Source organism: Oncorhynchus masou, chromosome 29, assembly GCF_036934945.1.
Source record: "Oncorhynchus masou masou isolate Uvic2021 chromosome 29, UVic_Omas_1.1, whole genome shotgun sequence".
Lineage (NCBI taxonomy): Eukaryota > Metazoa > Chordata > Actinopteri > Salmoniformes > Salmonidae > Oncorhynchus > Oncorhynchus masou.
In genome coordinates, this window is record NC_088240.1 from 20,729,571 (window position 1) to 20,753,758 (window position 24,188).

The following is a 24,188-nucleotide window of genomic DNA, read 5'->3' on the forward strand; positions in this document are numbered from 1 at the left end:
CCAATGCTGTTTGAGATTCTTTATTATAACAATTTTGAACATCTCCAGAGACACATGACCTTTGCTTGCTATCTTGACCATGCATGCTTTCTATGATTACATTAGTTACCGTAACCAAGGTCGCCATCGGTGTTACTCTTTAGGCCATTTACTGTGTTACTGGTTGAGAACGCAACCAAATACAAATCTTTAAAGGAGATTCATCTACTGCTTGGATAGTTTCTTCTGAGCCACTGGCTTAATGTTCTTCAACTTTTATTTTTGGTTGAGTTGGAGACGTAAATCCAACAATCTGTTATTTACAGGCTAATCAGGTTAACAGGCTAATCACAAAAGTGATTTGGAAATGTGTTTTGTTAACAATGCAAACCAAATATCTTCTACTTGGATAGTTCCATCTGTGCCACTGACTTGTCTGGCTTTAATTACAGTTTCTCTATAAATTAATAATTGATATGTTGGATTCACGTCTCCATATCAACCAAAAATCTAAGTTACAGAATAGGACTAAATCACACTTTTTCTATGAGATATGGGTTCATGTACAGAACAATTCAGTTGAGCAATTCTTGTTGACCTATCAGTGCAACGTAATGTAGTGTGACCTAGGTTATTCTGAATGTTTGAGACAGAAATGGTATAGACTGTACACAGCCTCATCATTATTAGTTTCACAATATATCACTTGCTTTTCTAGAGTCTAGCCACCTTTTGGAAGTTGTTTCAATCTGATTATTTTATACAGTGAGGTCCAAAAGTATTTGGACTGTGACACATGAGGTTTTTGGGCTCTGTACTCCAGCACTTTGGATTTGAAATGATAACAGGACTATGAGAAACTGCATACTGTTGGCGTTAATTTAAGGGTATTTTCATCCATATCAGGTAAACTGTTTAGAAGGAACAGCACTTGTAGCATGTACTAGAGGGCAAAAATCTCTATCCATTTCACTAATATCAAGAACATTCTTCCTGAATTCAAAACCACCCCTCCTGAAATCAAAACCACCTCAGAATACCACAAAGATAGACGTAACGACAACAACCTCTCCCTCAACGTGATCAAGACAAAGGAGATGATTGTGGACTACAGGAAAAGAAAGCACGCGCACGCCCCCATTCTCATCGACGCTGTAGTGGAGCAGGTTGAGAGCTTCAGGCTCCTTGGTGTTCACATCACCAACAAATTATCATGGTCCAAACACAATAAGACAATCGTGAAGAGGGCACAACAAAGCCTATTCCTCCTCAGGAGACTGAAAAGATTTGGCATGGGTCCTCAGATCCTCAAAAGGTTCTAAAGCTGCATCACTACCTGGTATGGCAACTGCTGGTATGGCAACTGCTTGGCCTCTGACCGCAGAGGGTAGTGCGTATGGCCCAATACATCACGGGGGCCAAGCTTCCTGCCATCCAAGACCTCTATACCAGGCTGTGTCAGAGGAAAGCCCTAAAAATTGTCCAAGACTCCAGTCACCCGAGTCATAGACTGTTCTCTCTGCTACCGCACGGTTAGCGGTAGCAAAGCGCCAAGTCTAGGTCCAAAAGACTTAACAGCTTCTACCCCCAAGCCATAAGGCTCCTGAACAGCTAATCAAAGGGCCACCCAGACCCCTCTTTTACGCTGCTGGTACTCTGTTTTTTTATCTATGCATAGTCACTTTAACTCTACCTACATGTACATATTACCACAATTACCTCAACTAACCGCTGCTCCCGCACATTGACTCTGTACTGGTACCCCTGTATAGAGCCTCGCTATTGTTCTCACTTCTGCTGTTTAATTATTGTTATTTTTATTAAATTGATTTCTTTATTTTTTTTCTTAAAACTACTTAAAGCATTGTTGGTTAAGGGCTTGTAGGTAAGCATTTCACGGTAAGGTCTACACCTGTTGTATTCAGCACATGTGACAAATACAATCGGTTTTGATTTGATTTGAGTTACCTCTGCTGCAGAAGATAAGTTAATTAGAGTTAGCAGCCTTCTGCAGCGATATGCCTTCCTATCGATTTTGCGCTTAGTGAGACTATCATTTGTTTTTCAACAGTACAATGGCCCAACACACCTCCAGGCTGTGTAAGGGCTATTTGGCCAAAAAGGAGAGTGATAGAGTGCTGCATCAGATGACCTGGCCTCCACAATCACCTGACCTCAGCCCAATTGAGATGGTTTGGTATGAGTTGGACCTCAGAGTGAAGGAAAAGCAGCCAAAAAGTGCTCAACATATGTGGGAACTCCTTCAAGACTGTTCGAAAAGCATTCCAGGTGAAGCTGGTTGAGAGAATGCCAAGTGTGCAAAGCTGTCATCAAGGCAAAGGGTGGCTACTTTGAAGAATCTAAAATTTTGGTTACTACATGATTCCATATGTGTTATTTCATAGTTTTGATGTCTTTACTATTATTCTACAATGTATTCTACAATGAAATTTCGCACCACCACCAGACCTCTTTCCTCACAACTTCATGAAAAATTGATTGAGTTTCCTGTAAACAACAGACATTATATTCCTTCTCTTTTAGCTAGCTAAATACTGATAGTATTTTCTTATTATCGGCTAAGCCTTTACAATTATAACTGGCGGTACTTATTTTATCATAATGAGACACAAGTTTAAATTCTGTTTATCGGAATATGTTTGTAAACATACCATTAAAAAGTACCATAATGATTGAGTGTCCATACACTGTAGCTGTACCATGACATCTGCACTGCTACTGAGTAAACCTCCAATTGTTCTCCACTATTCCACCCACTAAAACCTCCCCCATCCCAAGTTGGGTTGTTGTCCCGGTTACTGGCAGACCACCCCTGTCCCCCTGGATTCTAGAGCCTTTGAGAGATTTGGACCCATGCTTTAAATATAGCACACAGTGCCACCCACAGAACAGAAGCAGATCAACCACCAAAATAATTTCTAACGCTCTCACCTCGATTGTATTATATACAGTTATTTCAAAAAGATATATACAGTGCATTCGGAAAATTTTCAGACCGGCAGAGGGGTTAATGACACAGCAGAGGGGTTAATGATAGGGTCAATTTCAAAGGAACTAATGAATCGGGGGGAATGTTTCTTAGAAGCCACCTTCAATGGCAGGTCCTTCAATGAGAGCCGTACCTTCTGGCCTGGAGTGTAGACTGGGGCTGAGGCAAGGCGACGGTTGGCTTGGGACTGGGTCCTGGCGGAGGCACGAAGAACGGTAGCCTGGGCCTTCCTCCAGGTGTGATGACAATGGCGCATATGGTCATGGATTGAGGGAACCGCCACCTCAACCTCTTGGGCGGGGAATAAGGGAGGTTGATAACCCATGGCACACTTGAAGCGTGACATACCTGACGAGGTGTTGGTGAGGGATTTGTGGTCATATTGCACCCAGGGTAGCTGAACACTCCAGGAGGAGGGGTTAGCAGAAGTCATGCTGCATAGGGCAGTCTCCATCTTCTGGTTGGCCAGTTAGTCTGGCCATTGGTCTGGGGGTGATATCCAGATGAAAGACTGACATTGATACCCAGTGCTGAACAGAAGGATCTCCATACTCGGGATGTGATCTGGGGTCCCCTGTCGGAAACAATGTAGTAGGAAGGCCATGCAGATGAAACACATGGAACACCAGCAGGTCCGCAGTCTCCCTGGAGGATGGCAACTTGGACAGGGGAATGAAGTGAGCCACTTTGGAAAATCTGTAAATTATGGTGAGGATGACTGAGTTACTGTTGGTTGGGGTAAGGCCAGTGATGAAGTTCAGAGCTATGTGTGACCAGGGGCGACTGTGTATGGGAAGAGTGCAAAGCAGGCTAGACGTGGGTTTAGTGGAGGTCTTGTTCTGGGCACAGACCGAGCAGGCTGAGACAAACTCCCAGACATCTCTCTCCAAGGTGGACCACCAATAGTGCTGCCGCAGGAAGACGAGGGTCCGGTTCATACCTGGGTGACAGGTGAGGTGAGTAGAATGGGCCCACTGAAGAACATCAGAGTGAACTGAATCTAGAACAAACAGACCATTTCTAAGACGGTTACCAGAGTCAGGCTGGTTTTGCTGAGCCTCGACTCGATCTCACAGGATACGGAGGCAACGATGCAGGTGGATGGCACAATGGCTTCTGGCTCGGAACCAGTGTTGTCGGCAGTGAACTGGCGGGAGAGGGCGTCAGGCTTGGTATTCCTAGGACTGGGGCAATAAGTGAGTGTGAAGTTGAATCTCCCGAAGAACAATGCCCACATAGGCTTGCCGGGAATTCAGACGCTTGGTGGTCTGGATGTAGGACAGGTTTTTGTGGTCCATCCAAACGATGAAGAGGATAATAGAACCCTCCAGCCAGTGATGCCATTCCACAAGAGCTAGCTTCACTGCCAGGAGTTCCCGGTTACCAATGTAAAGATTTCTCTCTGCAGGTGAGCGCTTACGGGGAAAGAATGCACATGGGTGGAGCTTCTGATCAGAGGGGGAACGTTGGGACAGAACAGCACCTACCACAGTGTCAGAGGCATCCACCTCCACGATGAACTGGAGTTCTGAGTGAGGCTGAGTGAGGACTGGAGCAGAGGTGAAGCGACGCTTGAGTTCCAGGTACTGGAAAACAGCAGGGGCATTAGTCAGACCAAAAGGCATGACCGAGTACTCAAGGTGTCTAAGTGGTGTGTTGAATGTCGTTTTCCACTTGTCCCCCTCTCTGATGCGGACCAGATGGTAGGCATCCGGAGGTCGAGCTTGGTGAACACTGTGGCACCATGGAGGGTGGCAAAGCAGAACTGACGAGTGGCAATGGTTACTTATTCTTCACAGTGATATTATTCAGCCCACAGAAGTCTATGCACGGCCTCAGCGACCCATCCTCTGTCTTTACAAAGAAAAAAACAACATATACGTCATCAGATACATCATCAGAGTGCGCAACAGAACATTGTACTGTCTACACTCGGTTTGTTGTTTATACTAAAACATTCATTAAATCGTTTTTAATCCAAGCTAAAGTTTTGTTGCTTAGGACTCCACGATGCGATGAGCCTTTACAGCTGGGACTGCAAGTTTGTGTTTCTTTTTTGCGTGAATCCCGCGAGTGCTAGCTGGCTGTACTACAGACAACTGTTGTCGTCGTGGGAAAGACTCATTGTTATCTTTTCGTAAAACAACTAGTTGCAGTAAAGAGCCAAACTGGATACTAAGGAGATCCTGAGGAACAACAACATACTCCATCATGGAAAGATCCGACCACCTCACAAAATAACTTTAACCTGAAAAAGAAAAGATAAACAGATTCAGACACAGACAATGTACTTACCATTGAGGTAGAGGCTAGTGTTCTGGCTGGAATCCATGCAACACTGGAAAAGTTGTGTGAGGTGAGAGGGCTGGAATGAGGATGCCCTTCAGGGAGCATTTCAGCAAGCTCTCACTGAGACAATCAAGGATGAGTTGGTGTCCAGGGATGAGCCTGATGGACTCGAGGAGCTCATTTTCCTTGCTATCCGTATCGACATCAGTCTCCGTGAGTGTCGGAGGGCAAGGGCACGTAGGGTTGCATGCCCCGTCACTACATCTGCTTCTTTGCTTGGTCCTCCTCCGACTGCCTCCCTTTCCAAGTCTCTTCCAGAACCTGAACCCATGTGGCTTGGCCGGGCCCGTCTCATCTGAGGAGAGGCAGCTGCGAATCCGCACTGGAAACTGCCTATACTGTGACCAGGTTGGTGATGCATTCGACACCTTTGATCATGATGTCCTTCTGGACAGACTGGAGAGTTGAGTTGGCCTCTCCAGTCCCATTCTAAATTGGTTTGGGACTAATTTAACTGGTTGAGAGTTTATTGAGCATTACTCAGAGAAAATGCATATCACAGGTGTCCGGTACTGTTAAGTTTATATATATTACTCCTTGGCAGCATCATCAGAATGCACAGAATTGATTTTCACTGCTACACAGACAACACACAACTTTGCATTTCATGTCACCAGAGGATTTTAGCTCCATGTATAAATGATTAAACTGTATTAGTGATTTAAATACTTGGATGTCTCACAACTTCCTCCAACTAAATCAAGACAAGACGGAGGTACTAATCGTTGGAGTCAAAGCACAGAGAGAATCTGGCCGCACGTTTTAATTCACGGCTAATAAAGATAAAACGGCAGGTAAAAATTCCGGATCACACATATTAGGATGTGTGACCAAAATAGCTTTTTATACCTGAGGAATATTGCCATGGTGTGGACATTTCTTCCTCAGGCTAATACAGAGAGACTCATCCATGCTTTTATAACAAGCAGGCTTGACTACTGTCTGGTCTACCCAAGAAAGCCATTGGTTAACTGCATTAGAATATATTTTAAGATTCTTCTATTGGTTTTTAAATCAATCCACGATTGTACATCCTAATACATTTCAGACCTGCTTTTGAGTTATGTACCCTGTAGGTCCCTCTGGTCTTCTGGCACTTGCCGTAACTATCCAAAAGCTTAGGACCAGGAGGCATGGAGACGCAGCCTTTAGTTATTATGCCGCCAGCCTCTGGAATAGCCTGCCAGAGAACCTGAGGGGGGCTGAAACTGTGGACATGCTGATTTTAAACGAGATATTAAAAAACACACTTTTCTAGCTTTGCTTTCTCTTTGGGTGCTTTTTAGTTGTTCAGTTTTGATTGTTATTCTTTGTTTTTTTTATCCTCTTATGTATGTTGTGTAGTAAATATGTACGTTTTTATTGACTCTTTTCATTCTCTTTTCATTCCTAGTCTTAAATGTGCTGTATTAATACATCTGGATTGTATGTCAGTGACAGTGTTGTATCAAAAGAGGTCCAAGTTCAAAACTCATTGTCAGCGTGTTTATCCAGCTGAATGATTCTTTGACGGTCTGAGTGATAGTTATGTTGATTTCTTGAATGTCCGAGAAAGAGTGTTGTAGTTCTGTAGATTGTCTGTGAGAAGGAATTGCAAAGGTACAAAGGAGAAAATGTATTGATCTCTTCTTGGTTGATGTGTTCATTTGACGAGGCTCTTGTCCAAGAGCTGTGTAAAACAACACAGTGCACGAACACCTCCGTGACAAATCTGACTCAAGGAGCAGTGTCCATCCCGTTCATGAATGTGCTTCCCTTTTCATGAACTGTGGTTGAGGGTTTACAATCGAGTTCATAGCTGATGTAAATGACACATGATGTATGAGCACTAAAAGGAGCAGTTGGACCTATAACCCTGATGTAAAGACTTACCTATGACCCTGATGTAAAGACCAGGGGTCGGGAGTAACTGATTAGACGTCATCCTTTACGAAAGAACAGTAACTGTAATCCGTTACGGTGGCTTGCAAGCCGAAGAACACCATCCCAACCGTGAAGCACAGGGGCGGCAGCATCATGTTGTGGGGGTGCTTTGCTGCAGGAGGGACTGGTGCACTACACAAAATAGATGACATCATGAGGAAGCAAAATTAGGTTGATATATTGGGGCAACATCTCAAGACATCAGTCAGGAAGTTAAAGCTTAGTCGCAAATGGGTCTTCCAAATGGATAATGACCCCAAGCATACTTCCAAAGTTGTGGCAAAATGGCTTGAGGACAACAAAGTCAAGGTATTGGAGTGGCCATCAAAAAGTCCTGACCTCAATCCCATCGAAAATCTGTGGACAGAACTGAAAAAGTGTGTGCAAGCAAGGAGGCCTACAAACCTGACTCAGTTACACCAGCTCTGTCAGGACGGATGGGCCAAAATTCACCCAACTTATTGTTGGAAGCTTGTGGAAGGCTACCCGAAACGTTTGACCCAAGTTAAACAATTTGAAGGCAATGCTACCAAATACTAATTGAGTGTATGTAACCTTCTGACCCACTAGGAATGTGATGAAAGAAATTAAAGCTGAAATAAATCACTCTCTCTACTATTATTCTGATATTTCACATTCTTAAAATATAGTGGTGATTCTAACTGACCTAAGAATTGTGAAAAACTGAGTTTAAATCTATTTGCATGCATACATACATACATACATACATACATACATCAATTGAAGAATATAACTTAAATGTCTCATGAGCTTAGTTCAACTGTCACACTCCATGAGAACCCAAAATATAAGCTTGTTTTTCTCCAATGTTTGTAATGTTGTAAATGTAAACAAACACTGTATAGCCTCATAACATGGTTAAAACATTATTTTTTATATCATGGATGGTCAGTCCTTGCATCCATAGCTCTTTCTATTAATCTGGTTACATTTATTCAGGCCCATCCCTCAGCTTTATACCAAAACAGAGACGGGGGGAGATTTTGTTAATTGTTTCATCTGTGGATTTGCACTTTAAACAGCAGCATATTATCAAGATATCAATGTGTCACCAATGTGTCACCAACAGACAGCAAATAGATTTTTCTCTATAGCAAAAGGCATTTAGATTTCACATGTAAATAGCACTTTCAGGTGCTCTAAAAGCATGAGCACAGCATTTATTTTTCAATTAGAATCAATGAGGCCCATGGGGCCCAATCAGTCCTCCATGACAACGAAATCATAAACAACAGAGCTGACTAATAAGACCTGAGCATAACCACAAAACCATTTGGTAGTTACTGTCTGCAACCGTACGGACTCGGGAGAGGCGAAGGTCGAAAGCCATGCGTCCTCCGAAACACAACCAAGCCGCACTGCTTTTTAACACAGTGCGCATCCAACCCGAAAGCCAGCTATACCAATGTGTTGGAGGAAACACTGTACACCTAGCAACATGGTCAGCGTGCACTGCGCCCGGCCCACCACCGGAGTCACTAGTGCACGATGAGACAAGGATATCCCTGCAGGCCAAACCCCCCTAACCCGGACGACCCTAGGCCAATTGTGCGCCACCCCATGGGGCTCCCGGTCATGACAGAGCTCGAACCCAGAGTCTCTGGTGGCACAGCTAGCACTGCGATGCAGTGCCTTAGACCACTGAGTCTCTGGTGGCACAGCTAGCACTGCGATGCAGTGCCTTAGACCACTGAGTCTCTGGTGGCACAGCTAGCGCTGCGATGCAGCGCCTTAGACCCCTGAGTCTCTGGTGGCACAGCTAGCGCTGCGATGCAGCGCCTTAGACCACTGAGTCTCTGGTGGCACAGCTAGCGCTGCGATGCAGTGCCTTAGACCACTGAGTCTTTGGTGGCACAGCTAGCGCTGCGATGCAGTGCCTTAGACCACTGAGTCTTTGGTGGCACAGCTAGCGCTGCGATGCAGTGCCTTAGACCACTGAGTCTTTGGTGGCACAGCTAGCGCTGCGATGCAGCGCCTTAGACCACTGAGTCTTTGGTGGCACAGCTAGCGCTGCGATGCAGCGCCTTAGACCACTGAGTCTCTGGTGGCACAGCTAGCGCTGCGAGGCAGTGCCTTAGACCACTGAGTCTCTGGTGGCACAGCTAGCGCTGCGATGCAGTGCCTTAGACCACTGAGTCTTTGGTGGCACAGCTAGCGCTGCGATGCAGTGCCTTAGACCACTGAGTCTCTGGTGGCACAGCTAGCGCTGCGATGCAGTGCCTTAGACCACTGAGTCTCTGGTGGCACAGCTAGCGCTGCGATGCAGTGCCTTAGACCACTGAGTCTCTGGTGGCACAGCTAGCGCTGCGATGCAGTGCCTTAGACCACTGAGTCTCTGGTGGCACAGCTAGCGCTGCAATGCAGTGCCTTTGACCACTACGCCACACGGGAGGCCCTTTGATAGACTGGTTTTTAATGTAAAGATAGAATTTAATTGTATTATTAATCGTATTATTATATATAGTAGAAAGAGATGGGTTAGAAGAAGCCTACATAACCAACCCATAAAGTAACATTTAACATCCACATATGTTCAGCTATGTAAGTTTTAACATTGATTTACCCTGCAATAGATGTCATTCAATTGGCAACATACATTTGTGTCTTCTAATGCCTCTTAAGGGCAGATTACGTTACTGAGTTTGGGTAATCCAAAAGTTGTTACTGATTACTATTTTGGACAGGTAACTAGTAACAGAATACATTTAGAAAGTAACCTACCCTGCCCTGTCCCTTTGTCTCAGTGATATAATGAAAAACTTCACAAAAACCTTATTGCAATTTTATTTTTGACTAAGCAACCTTAAAATCAATACAAAAACACATTATGGTTTATCAAAACATTTGGTAATAAAATGGTAGGATCAAATCAAATTGTATTTGTCACATACACATGGTTAGCAGATGTTAATGCGAGTGTAGCGAAATGCTTGTGCTTCTAGTTCCGACAATGCAGTAATAACCATGATGATACAAAGTAATTTCCAAAGTACATACAGTGGCAAGAAGAAGTATGTGAATCCTTTGGAATTACCTGGATTTCTGCATAAATTGGTCATCAAATTTCTGATCTTCATCGAAATCACAACAATAGACAAACACAGTTCTTAATTAACCGATAACACACAAACAATGATACGTTTTCATGTGTTTAATAAAGACGCCATGTAAACATTCATAGTGCAGGGTAGGAAAAGCATGTGAACCCTTGGATTTGGTTGACCCTCCTTTGACAGCAATAACTTCAACCAAATATTTTCTGTAGTTGCGGAACAGACCTGCACAACGATCAGGAGGAATTTTGGACTGTTCCTCTGTAGAATACGGTTTCAGTTTAGCAATATTCTTGGGATGTCTGGTGTGAACCGCTCGAGGTCATACCACAGCATCTCAATCGGTTTGAGGTCAGGACTGACTGGGCCACTCCAGGAGGAGTATTTTCTTCTGTTGAAGCCATTCTTGTTGTTGATTTACTTCTGTGTTTTGGGTTGTTGTCCTGTTGCATCACCCAACTTCTGTTGAGTTTCAATTGGCAGACAGACCACCTTACATTCTCCTACAAAATGTCTTGATAAAAATGTATTCCCAAGTTTCCGTTGATGATAGCAATCTGTGCAGGCCCTGAGGCAGCAAAGCAGCCCCAGACCATGATGCTCCCTCCACCATACTTTACATAGTGTTGTGTGTTCCTTAAAAACAACTCAACTTAAGTTTCATCTGCCCACAGAATATTTTGCCAGTTGCACTATGGAACATCCAGGTGCTCTTTTGCAAACTTCAGATGTGCAGCAATGTTTTTTTTGGACAGCAGTGGTTTATTAGATTAAGCACACTGTTTTTCTATTGTTGTGACTTAGAAAACGATCAGATCAAATTTTAGTACCAATTTATGCAGAAATCCAGGTAATTCCAACGGGTTCACATACCTTTTCTAGCCAGTAGGTTTTACATCAGTGACAGTGTTGTCTAAATGTAATGTCATTGATATATTTGAAATAATCACCAGTGGTAAATGAGCAGAGCAGCGGAATAAGCAGAGTAGCATGCTACAGTATTGGTCATATAACAATTTTCCCACACACCTTGAGAGCCTTTCTAATAATATATAACACTGTTAGTGTGTCACATGAATAAAGACGGACAGCAACACTTAAACTTGGCACTTCTGTTCCTACCTTACCTGTTTTAACACATTAGCTATTTATCTCCTCTAAGTGGCAGTATTTACTCTACAATTATGTATTGATTAAAGTTTCTCTTTAATGCTGTATAAACATAGTTTATTAAGCTTGAATCAGAATGGTTATTGCAGCACAAGAAATGCTAATCAAGAAGAACTTGACTAAGTATCTTTTTGAATAAAACCCTTACACTCTTCTCCCACTGAGCACCAACCGATGCCGGACGTCCATGGACGTTGAAAAGTAGTTGGAATTTGGTCATTCCGCCTTGATTTGGCCAACATTCACAGACGTCATATTTTTGGTCCGGTTAGGACCGGCCTTGATTTGGCTCCTTTTCGGTTCAGATTTGGTCTGGTCCAGACTGGCCTTGATTTGTCCCAAACATAGATGTCTATGATTGGTTCTGATTTGCCCCAGATCTGAAGCATTCATAGACCTCCATTTCACAGGTTTGGCCAGTACAGTACAGCAGAGCAGAGCACAGTACATAACATTATCATAGACATATGTTTCACACGTTTGGACAGTGCAGTACATTAAAGTAAAGTAGAGTATAGTTGAGTAGAGTACAGCTCAGTACACTACAGTATGGTAAAGTAGAGCGCAGTATAATGTACTATATTGTACTCTACTGGTCTGTGCTGTCCAAACTTGTGAAACAGATGTCTATAACCCTTTTCCCATAACGTTACTGAGTGAATTAAGAAGGAAAGTTTATGTAACTTGTAACAACATAAGAAGTAAACACTGGAAAAGGCTACTGAGGATGGGGTCGCAATCACAAGTGTTCATTTCTACATTTAGGTAATTCAGCAGACATTCTTATCCAGAGTCAGTGCATTCAATCACATATCAGAATCATAGCAAATAAAACGTTTTTGTAACTGTTACTGAGAATGTTGTGGTAGTGTATGTTCTGTTGGTTGTATCAGGAAATGTTGAATTTGATTACTTTCAGTCCTGAAGCTTTCGAAAAGACTAACATAAGTGTGAGTGATAAATGTGAATAATAAAATAATCTATACTGCAATATTCATTATGTTATTGAAAATAAAACTTTTGAGCGTGACATAAGGCTTTCTTCAGTAATATTTAAAGGGAAAAACTATGTACGATTGAAATTTGGCTATAGAATTTTTTTTGCCAACAAATATGTATTTTCAACATCTGTAGAAGACGTCATTTCAAGTTTCATTTAGAACTGAAAATTAATGTTATTCCATGTATGTAAAAGACATATTTTCAACATCCGTAAAATTCATTTTTTATTATTTTTTACATCTTTTAAAAATCATAACACGCACTGGGCTGAGTGTTCAGCAACCTATTGAATGAGATGACTCTTCTGTGCCCACTGACTCCTGATATTGGTCTGACAAAAAGAAATCAGAGTTTGAAATATCTTGCCATGAATTCCCAGGATCCCCTCTCCTGATGAACTGAAGGGGCCGAAGACAGATCCTCTCGGCCCTCTCTTTCGCAATTTCCTGCAGTTCATTCTTCAAATGATTGTTTACCTCCTCTGAAAGAATTTCTTCATACAACCTTTCATAATATGGTTGATTAAGATGGCAGCGGTTGTTTGTTCTTTTGAGAAAGGTGAAGCAGCACTCACACATGTGCCAGAAAACAAGGCCCAGGGTAACCAGAGGCAAGCCAATGACCTGGGAAAGAAAGAAGACAAACGCTGAAGAACATCCGCACATCCAGGTACTTTCCACAGGTGCTGGAGATGTAGGCAAACAGAAAGGAAATGCCGCACACTGCTGCTCATGCTCCCAAGTGATATTTATTCACAACATTTCAACCCTTCGGTCGTCATCGGGGATCCATATCCCAGGTGGGGGGTGGAAGGTCCTATATATAGGAGGCAGTACTCAGTGACATCACTTCCTGAAACAGGAGGTAAAAATCTATAACACAATTTCACAATATTAACATTCAATGTATCAAAATATATGATCATACACAGAATGTGATCAATATTTATAGTAATATACATACACTATTCAAATTAGGATGAAAAAAAACACAATTTAGAATTATTGAAACTATAAAAACGGTTTCAAGTCCATGCCTGATGAAGACCTAAGGGTAGAAGTGTTGTAAATAAAGATAATTTGGGAGCATGAGCAGCAGTGTGCAGAGTTTTCCTTTATGTTTTCAAAAAAAGTAGATAGCTACTGACAAATTTGACTAGGTTTGCATCCAATTGGCACATATTTCCAAGTGAATATTGCTAGAGGTTAGATGGCTAGTTAACACTGCTGATGGCAGTAGCCAGCATATTTAGCCTATTCCACCGTTTGTAGAATGCATACTGGTATTTGAATATAGCGCAGGAATAGGGAATCTGGACATGTTAGACACATTTAAATATAGGTCGAGGTGCATGAATCTTTCAGAATTCAATGATCAGAGCTCGATGATCAGACTACTAATCCTACCACGCAGTTTATAATATAGGATAAACACATGTGGTTTAGCTGCAACAATCAAAGCAAGACTTTGTCAAAACAATTCATCTCAGGGCAACAGGGGCAGCAGGGTTTCAAAATGCAATCATATCAAACAATTGTACCATTTATATTTTTTATACAGGCGAGCCAAAAGCATAAAATTGCTAATGTTCTGGTTAAAAAATATATTAAAAAAGGTGGAGGGGCAAAAGCACAAGTTTGCACCCCCTATTTTAATTTGATCCATGGCTCAGGAGGCTAAGTCTAGGCTAATGCGAAAAACTATTTGGACCAGTCGTGACTCAAGAAGAGGAAGAACTTTGCAGATGTTTCTGGTCAATAAACAATGCCATGCTGGTGGGTGGTAACATTCCAATAAAACACAGCCCTGAAAAGAGACAGACTGAAACTATTAGCACGTCATAACGTAAGGGAAACAGTCACGACTTCAAGCCCAAATATTGCATTCTTTACTTAAACAATGACTTGACGTCAATCGTTTTGCAACATCATGGGTAAGCTCTGGGCATTGTCTTTCAGTTGAAAAAAGAAGGAATTTCTGCTCATGGTACTTTAGGTTTCCATGTAGGCCTACCGAATAAAAATCAAAAGTTCAATGCATTTCCATCCAACTCTACCAACATTTTTGACACAAACTATTGCAATTAATACAAAACTTGCCCAATCTGGTTGTGGTGCATTTTAAGAAGACAACAGTTCACTGATAAACCATTATTAGGTACACCTGGACTTCATCACTACCCCAATTACTACCCCTTTATTTAGCCCTCAGTTCTTAAGTGTTATTGTTTTCTCTTACGTTTATGTTCATTTGCATCAGTTCATTATTAAATTCACATTCTGCACATAATTTCTGACTCCCAGCGTATTCGTTACAGGTAGGTTATAGGATGTGGGGTATGGATAATAGCAATATCATTTTTATTTGATCATTGGGAGCCAAGCATTCATCACGTCACCAGCTTTCAAATAAAACTAGATATTTATTGGAAATTTGCATCAAGCTCATCACCATCCATCACTTAAAGGTAGACTCAGCAATATGACATTAATGCAGAAAGTAGACAGCATAGTGGGTCAATTTCCTCAACAACTACGCTGTTTTGGTTCCCTGCCGTGGAGGCGGAACCCAAACCGGCTGCGCCTGTGCGCCATCATGCATGCATTTATTTTGTCCCACCACACCAAACGCGATCACAACACGCAGGTTAAAATATCAAAACAAACTCTGAACCAATTATATTAATTTGGTGACAGGTCAAAACGCATTAAACATTTATGCCAATTTAGCTAGTTGGCTTGCACTTGCTAGCTAATTTATCCTATTTATTTGTCCTAGGAATATAAACATTGAGTTGTTATTTTACCTGAAATGCACAATGTCCTCTACTCCGCCAATTAACCCACATAAAACTGTCAACCAAATCGTTTCTAGTCATCTCTCTTCCTTCCAGGCTTTTTCTTCTAACAATAATCAATGAGGAGATGGCACGTGGGTACCTGCTTCTATAAACCAATGAGGAGATGGGAGAGGCAGGACTTTCAGCGCGATCTGCGTCAGAAATAGAAAGGACTTCTATTTTCACACTGTGAACTGCGCGAAGCGAACCTGTGTGCGGATACTGTGCTGCTTGTGGCAACGTCATTTCACCAAGTCTACCTTTAAAGCTGGAATCCTTAATGGTGAAACAGCCACGTCCATTTGCAATATTTCAAAAACAAAGAAGTTACTGCAAACAAGGAACGAATTAATATAATAATAATAATAATATATCCCATTTAGCAGACGCTTTTGTCCAAAGCGACTTACAAGTCGGCTGGGGCCACTACTTTTACATATGGGTGGCCCCAGCGGGAATCGAACCCACGACGCTTGGCGTTGCAAGCGCCATGCTCTACCGACTGAGCCACACAGCCACACAGAATTGTTTCCCCATCGACATCAATGCACATGCGACAGAAGACCACAATATGTAGCCTAGGTCTACTGCATTTTTTTTAACCTTGTTGCACAATGCTCCTCAGCTTGGCAATATAAACAGTGGTGAGGGCAACCAATGGCCGTTCCGCGGATTCCAACTTTAACCAATGTGAAGTATATCAAAACTCATTTAATCTGCCTATAAACTCTTAGTAAAGTGACACACCAGTCTCCTGTTCACCTTATTTAACACCTGCTTTTCCACATTGTAGTGGTAGTACAATGTTGAATATCATCGAATAACTCCAAGTTTTCTTAGAGATGATTGATTATTATATCAATATTTGTTGTGCATAAAGGACTTTCCACTGCAATTGTCACATTTTGAACGAAAAAACAAATAGTTGATATGACATTTGTACAGACATTTTATGTTTTCATCACACCTGTCGTGATATTTGTTTTATAAGGCAAACATGAAAATGTGGTTATTGAAAAGATCTGATCCAAATTCCATATATTTTAAAATGACAGTTGGTTATATAGACACTTTTCATCCATCCCCGGGCAGTCTAAATATTTACATTATCAAATTTTAAACCTAAACACACATTCACATGCCTAATTAATGGCAGGTATATTTATTAGTATTCAATATATAATATATTGCATCTAATTTGTGATGCATTTGTCAGTAACATTTTTACAGCCTTTTTTGCATGATCATTTTTTTCCATTCTGAACATAATGTAAACCATTACTTACAACTGAGTCAGTCTTGTAATCAGTGAGGACAAGTCTCTCGTCATAGGTCAGGTTTTCCGTTTCTTTACAGGGAATTCCAACTTGTTTTGGATGGTTGTTGGTCTGATAGCACACATACCATTCTCCATCTATGAAAACAGCAGCTATCCAGTAGAATACTACAGACAGAAATGTGATCCCAAGTTTGGTAAGTGAAAAGAAGCAATTGCAGCAGTTATAATTCGTGCAGCACCCACTGCATCTCTTGCTGGAAAACGTCTTCTGGTACATCTTATCAACTAGCATGATAGCACAAGTTATTATAGTGGGTGGGCACAGTATGTACAGTAAGCCATGAGGGCCTATATGTAGTGGGCTTTCCCATGCAGGCCTGCAGAAGCATGGAAAGTTCAAGTTCAATATGTACTCCAGAATGAAGACAGCCAGGAGAACAAAAACACCTGCAGCTTTGGTCAGCATGGAGAGAAGTCTCTGAGGAACGTCAAAACTGTGGAGATTCGCCATGGTGGCTTACCAAATGTGAAAATGCCACAAGGAAGTTATTAAAATTGCAGATTTTTATTCTATAAAGGCCTGAGGGGCAGTTATGTTCATTTCTTGAATGTCTGAGAAAGAATATTGTATTCCTGCAGATGGTCTGAGACGGAATTACTGGAGTTACCGAGATTCAAACAAAGAAAAGGTACTTGATCTCTTCAAAAAGTCAAAAAAGTTAACTGGTGATATCTTGTCCGAGAGCTTTTATTCAGAATACATTAACCCAAGTTCCCCCTGGAAATCACACACATCGTTTCACTTCACCTTCTAGAGCTGTCATATTACATTATAGGAACTGCATCAGCATCTGAAGCTGGGAATCTTTTAAAACATTTTTTATTTCTGTCACAAATTCATGAAAACACTTGTCTACTATCATTATTTGATTTTACATGGTGATATGATACCATCAGTTTCTAATACATTTCTGTGACCATTTGGTCAACTGGTACTGTTAGCTGACAAAAAAAACAAGTGGTAAGTGCCATTTTTGATCGTGGAGGACGGAGGTTTTAGAAATAATAGCAATAGTCTAAATCCAATGTACACAATTTCAAGCAGGAAAACCCTTTCAAAATCACTTATTCCACAACTGTACGAAAGCACACAGGCTTCAGTGCAGGAAAGAGTTCAAAAAGCTACTGCAGTTTGCCTTACTACTGACTGTTGAACATCAAGGGTAACCACTTCTTACATGTCGGTTACATGTCACTTCATTGAAGATTTTTCAATGTCTAGCTGTCTTCTGGACTGCTTTGAGTTCAGCAACAGACACACCTCAGAGAACTTGGAAGAAGAACTGTTGAGAGTGGCAAGAGAATGGCAAGTAGATGAAAAAGTGGTCTGTTGTGTTAGCAACAATGCAGCTAACATAACCAAAGCCATGAACATTTTAAAATGGTCCCATCATCCATGTCTTGCCCACACAATCAACCTGATTGTAAGAGATGCTCTGAAGGTGATGAAGCCCACTGTGGACAAAGTGAAAACAGCTGTGGAATACTTCCACAGGAGCACAGTAGGTGCTGAAAAACTAAAGTCTACGCAACACTACAAGGCTAAACAAGACTTCACTACAAGGTGGAATTCAACATGTTATATGTTGAAGCGGTTTCTTGAGTCAAAGGATGCCATCATCATCTCTACTCTGGCCATTGTCAATGCACATGTTGATGCTCTGACCCAAGAGGAATGGGAGGTGGTGGAGGAGATGTGCAGAGTCCTGGAACCCTTTGAGCAGGTCAATGTGGAGATCAGTGGAGAGAGGTACAGAAAGCAGTTATTACTACATCATTATTTAATCCAGTATTATATATGTATATGAGCAGTAGATGAGAATGTAGTATCAGTAGACACAACATGAACCTGAACTAATACGTTACTGTTCTCTCTTTTCAGCTATGTGACAGCCTCAAAAATGATACTCCTGTGTAAGGGTCTTCAGCGAATCACAGCCAGCCACCAGTAAGAAGCAAATGTAACCACAGGACATGTGACAGAGTTGATGGACGCCCTATGTTCATCAATGGACAGAAATTTCCACAGAATGGAATAGAATCACGTGCAATCAGAAACCGCTGCACTTGACCCCAGGTTTAAGAAGTTAGCCTTCAGTGATGCCAGAGCGATTGATGAGGCTCTTCAAATAATAACCTCAGCAGCAGGGAGGGACAGCCCCAGCAGTCATTTAATAATTTAATTAGAATTGTTTTAACACCAAACATAGTCAAACTATTGCAAACTGTTTGACTTGAAAAAACACAAAACATGTTTTTTTTTAAAGAGCCTTTTTGGAGCCAAAAGAGACGGCTCATTTTGGTGAGCTGAGCCGAACGAGCCGGCTCACTGAAAAGAGCTGGAATGCCCATCACTTGCTGGCACTAAGACTGCTCTCAACCAACTCTATAAGGCCATAAGCAAAGAAGAAAATGCTCACCCAGAAGCGGTGCTCCTAGTGACCGGGGACTTTAATGCAGGCAAACTTAAATTAGTTTTACCACATTTTTACCAGCATGTCACATGTGCAACCATGGGGGAAAAAAATCCTAGATCACCTTTACTCCACACACAGAGATGCATACAAAGCTCTCCCCTACCCTCCATTTGTCAAATATGACCATAATTCTATCCTCCAAGCAAAAACTAAAGCATGAAGCACCAGTGACTCGCTCAATACAGAAGTGGTCAGATGACGCTGATGCTAAGCTACAGGACTGTTTTGCTAGCACAGACTGGAATATGTTCCGGGATTCATCCAATAGCATTGAGGAATACACCACCTCAGTCATCGGCTTCATCAATAAGTGCATCGATGACGTCGTCCCCACTGTGACTATACGTACATATCCCAACCAGAAGCCATGGATTACAGGCAACATCCACATCGAGCTAAAGGCTAGAGCTTCCGCTTTCAAGGAGCGGGAGACTAATTCGGACGCTTATAAGAAATCCCGCTATGCCCTCAGATGAACCATCAGACAAGCAAAGTGTCAACACAGGATTAAGATTGAATCCTACTACACCGGCTCTGACGCTCGTCGGATGTGGCAGGTCCTGAAAACTATTATGGACTACAAAGGGAAACCCAGATGCAAACTGCCCAGTGACGCGAGCCTACCAGATGAGCTAAATGCCTTTTATGCTCGCTTCAAGGCAAGCAACACTGAAGCATGCACGAGAGCACCAGCTGCTCTGGATGACTGTGTGATAACAATTTCGGTAGCCGATGTGAACAATACCTTTAAACAGGTCAACATTCACGCTGCTGGGCCAGAAGGATTACCAGGACAGGTACTCAAAGCATGCATGGACGAACTGTCAAGTGTCTTCACTGACATTTTCAACTTCTCCCTGGCCGAGTCTGTAATACCTACATGTTTCAAGCAGACCCTGTGGCCAAAGAAGCGAAGGTAACCTGCCTAAATGATTACCGCCACGTGGCACTCACGTCGGTAGCCATGAAGTGCTTTGAAAAGCTGGTCATGGCTCACATCAACAGCATCCTCCCGGACACCTTAGACCCACTCCAATTCGCATACCGCTCCAACAGATACACAGATGAAGTAATCTCATTCGCACTCCACATTGCCCTTTCTGCGTGGCTAAACATAACTCCAACACCATCATTAAGTTTGCTGATGACACAACAGTGGTAGGCCTGATCGCCAACAACGATGAGATGGCCTACAAGGAGGAGGTCAGAGAACTGGCAGTGTGGTGCCAGGACAACAACCTCTCCCTCAATGTGAGCAAGACAAAGGAGCTGATCGTGAACTACAGGAAAAAAGGAAAGCCGAACAGGCCCCCATTAACATCAATGGGGCTGTAGTGGAGCAGGTCGAGAGTTTCAAGTTCCTTGGTGTCCACATCACCAACAAACTATCATGGCTCAAACATACCAAGACAGTCTTGAAGAGGGCACAACAAAACCTTTTCCACCTCAGGTGACTGAAAAGGTTTGTCATGGGTCCCCAGATCCTCAAAAGGTTCTACAACTGCGCCATCGAGAGCATGCTGACCGGTTGCATCACCACCTGGTATGGCAACTGCTCGGCATCTGACCGTAAGGCACTACAGAGGGTAGTGTGAACGGCCCAGTACATCACTGGGGCCAAGCTTCCTGCCATCCAGGACCAGTTTACATTGACCCCCCCTTGTACACTGCTGCTACTCACTGTTTGTTTGTCACTTCGCACCCACCTACGTACAGATTACCTCAACTAGCATGTACCCCTGCACACTGACTCGGTACTGGTGCCCCCTGTATATAGCCTCGTTATTCTTATTGTGTTACTTTTTAATGTTACTTTTTATTTTAGCCTACTTGGTAAATATTTTCTTCTCGTTGAATTGCACTGTTGGTTAAGGGCTTGTAAGTAAGCATTTCACAGTAAAGTCTACACTTGTTGTATTCGGCGCATGTGGCAAATAAAGTTTGATTTGATTTGATAAGAAGGTAGACTCTGGGAAGAGGAGCAACTAGACCTATCCATAACCCTGCTAAGAAAGACACAGCAACCAAGAAACCATGGCTTCATGTGGAAAAGTCATCTTCTGGAAGTGAGGCCTCTGTTCAATGTGTTTTTACCTGGAAAAATAGGGTGGTTGTTATTCAAGGCCAGAGATCACCAACAAGGGCATGGTATAATTGGATTATCATTGGAAATTGTGATGCTCAATTGACTTGGAAAATTCTAAATTGATTTTGATTTTTTTTTTAATCCATCTTCATTTGCAGCACTATCGTCCTTATCATAATAGTAACTGGACTCATCATCCTCATCTTATTGCTACGGATCACAGGAGGAAATGTTTTGATTATAGGTTGATGTGTGCAACTGTTGAGGCTCTCTAGGGAGAACGTGGTGGATAGATGTTATCCCTATTTTCTACCCAAATTGTGTTCCCCTCTGGTCAAATGTTACTGTTTAGTCAGTAAGCGGTGCAGACACTTACCTGTAAATATTGACCCAAGGAGAGTCCCTCTCTCTCCTGAGTTGCATGAATGGCATAGTGTGGGTTTGGAAGTAGCTGCTGTTGGCAAAAGATGAGGCGCAACTGGAACTAACTATAACCCCACTGCTGAGAAAGACACATCTACCAAGAAACCATAGCTTCACATAAAAAAGTATTCTGCAAGAGGTAAAGCAATAGCTACGATGTTGTTTTTCCAGGAAAAATATTGTGGTTGCTATTCGAGGCCAGCGATAGCTGTGCTTTCAAGTGTATAGAGTGATGAACTTGATATTGTGATGCTCAAATTACTTGTATTTGTATTTATTTTGGTTTATTTGCAGCATGATCGTCCTTACTTTCTTGTTAACTGGACTCATCATCAGTGGTGCTGAGGTTCAGAGGTCAACATGTCTGGATTATGGGTTGCTGTGTTCAGCTGTTGTGACTCTAAATAACATGGTCATATTTCAGTTCCCTCTGGAAAGCACCTAAGTTGTTTCAAAAGCTGTCATGTGATCATGGTTTGCACCCCATCCTCTACCAAAATAAAAACTGGGTGAGGTCTGTGACTCCACAATTATTGTCTTTGTATTTTTTTAGATTGCACCAGTTGATGAAGATAGCATGATATTAGCAGGAATGCACTGACACATCAAAATCAACATTCTACTGGAATACCGAACTGTGGCAATAACGGCATTAAAAAGTGAAGTGGAGCTCATTAAAGGGAAGTGGAGCTCAGTAAAAGGGAAGTGGAGCTCATTAAAGGCATTTCATAATGTAACCAAACGTTGTGCCACTTCTAGGATGTTTTAATGTAAATCTGTAGATCTATTAAATCACAGCATCAATTTCTGTAATAGATTCATGGAGAATGTGGTGCATAAATGATATCCAGGGTTGGGGTCAATACCATTCCAATTCAGTCAATTGAGGAAGTAAACTCCAATTCCAAATTCTTGAGGAAGCATTGAGGAAAATTGGAATTGGAATTTAAGTTAAGACTACATGCTGAATTGAAGAACTGGACATCTTAAATGTGAAACAGGTGATGTTGTATGGATCAGAAACATGAAGATCAACCAAACAGATGTCAACTGTACTACGCCACCTCAATAACAAAGATGTCGAACCGAGTCCACTGATTGAGAAATGGACGGGAACCCATTGGACTACAAACAGAAAGAAGAAAGTGGAGTTGGATTGGACACACCCTACAAAAACCAGCCTCCTACACCCTTGCGAGTCCCTGAAATGGAAGCCCCATGGTGAAGAGGGGTTGCAGAAACACTTGAGGGGAGACGTCCAGGCAGAGAGTGGCCTCAATTGGAAAAACTTTCCCTGCACCAAGTCAGGTGGAGGACATTCGTCAAATCAAATCAAAGTTTATTGGTCGCGTACACAGTTAACGTTACTTTCACACCCTGATCTGTTTCACCTGTCCTTGTGCTTGTCTCACCCCCACCAGGTGTTGCTCATAATCCCTGGTGTATTTATACCTGTGTTTTGTCTCTTTGTGCCAGTTCGTCTTGTTTGCCAAGTCAACCAGCATTTATGTCCTAGCTCCAATTTTTCCCAGTCTGTTTTTCCTAGTCCTCCTGTTTTTGACCCTTGCCCGTCCTGACACCGAACCCTTCATGCCCTGACCTTTCTTAGCAAAAAGCAAGTCTCTTATTGGTGTCCTTTAGTAGTGGTTTCTTTGCAGCAATTTGACCATGAAGGCCTGATTCACATAGTCTCCTCTGCACAGTTGATATTGAGATGTCTGTTACAACTCTGAAGCATTTATTTGGGATGCAATCTGAGGTGCAGTTAACTCTAATGAACTTATCCTCTGCAGCAGAGGTAACTCTGACTAACTTTCCAGTGGCAGTCCTCATGAGAACCAGTTCCATCATAGCGCTTGGCTTTTGCAACTGCACTTGAAGAAACTTTCAAAGTTCTTGACATTTTCCAGATTGACTGACCTTCGTGTCTTAAAGTAATGGACTGTTGTTCCTCTTTGCTTATTTAAGTTGTTCTTGCCATAATATGGACTTGGTCTTTCACCAAATAGGGCTATTTTCTCTACACGACCCCTACCCTGTCACAACACAACTGATTGGCTCTAACACATTAAGAAGGAAATAAATTCCACAAATGAACTTAAGGTGCCCCTGTTAATTTGGGCGGTAGGGTAGTCTAGTGGTTAGAGCGTTGGACTAGTAACCGGAACACTGCAAGTTCAAACCCCTGAGCTGACAAGTGTCGGTCTGCCCCTGAACAGGCAGTTAACCCACTGTTCCTAGGCTGTCATTGAAAATAAGAATTTGTTCTTAACTGACTTGCCTAGTTAAATAAAGGTAGAATAAAAATTGAAATGCATTCTCTCAACCAAATTCAAGGCAAAGGGTGGATATTTTGATTTGTTTAACAGTTTTTTGCTTACATGATGCCATGTGTGTGTTATTTAATAGTGTTGATGTCTTCACTATTATTCTACAATGTAGAAAATAGTAAAAATCAAGAAAAACCCTGGAATGAGTACTGTAGGTGTGTACTTGACTGGTACTGTATATTAGTGA

At 42.1% G+C, this 24,188-nt stretch overlaps 1 long non-coding RNA gene across 1 annotated transcript; it reads right to left on the reverse strand.

Annotated features, from left to right (window-relative positions):
* Window positions 1–10,050: 10,050 nt before the first annotated feature.
* Window positions 10,051–17,411, reverse strand: LOC135519152 (uncharacterized). Its single transcript, XR_010452278.1, has 2 exons — window positions 16,633–17,411; window positions 10,051–13,130 (listed from the first exon to the last, which is right to left on the reverse strand). It is a non-coding gene; the product is annotated as an uncharacterized LOC135519152 (long non-coding RNA).
* Window positions 17,412–24,188: the final 6,777 nt, after the last annotated feature.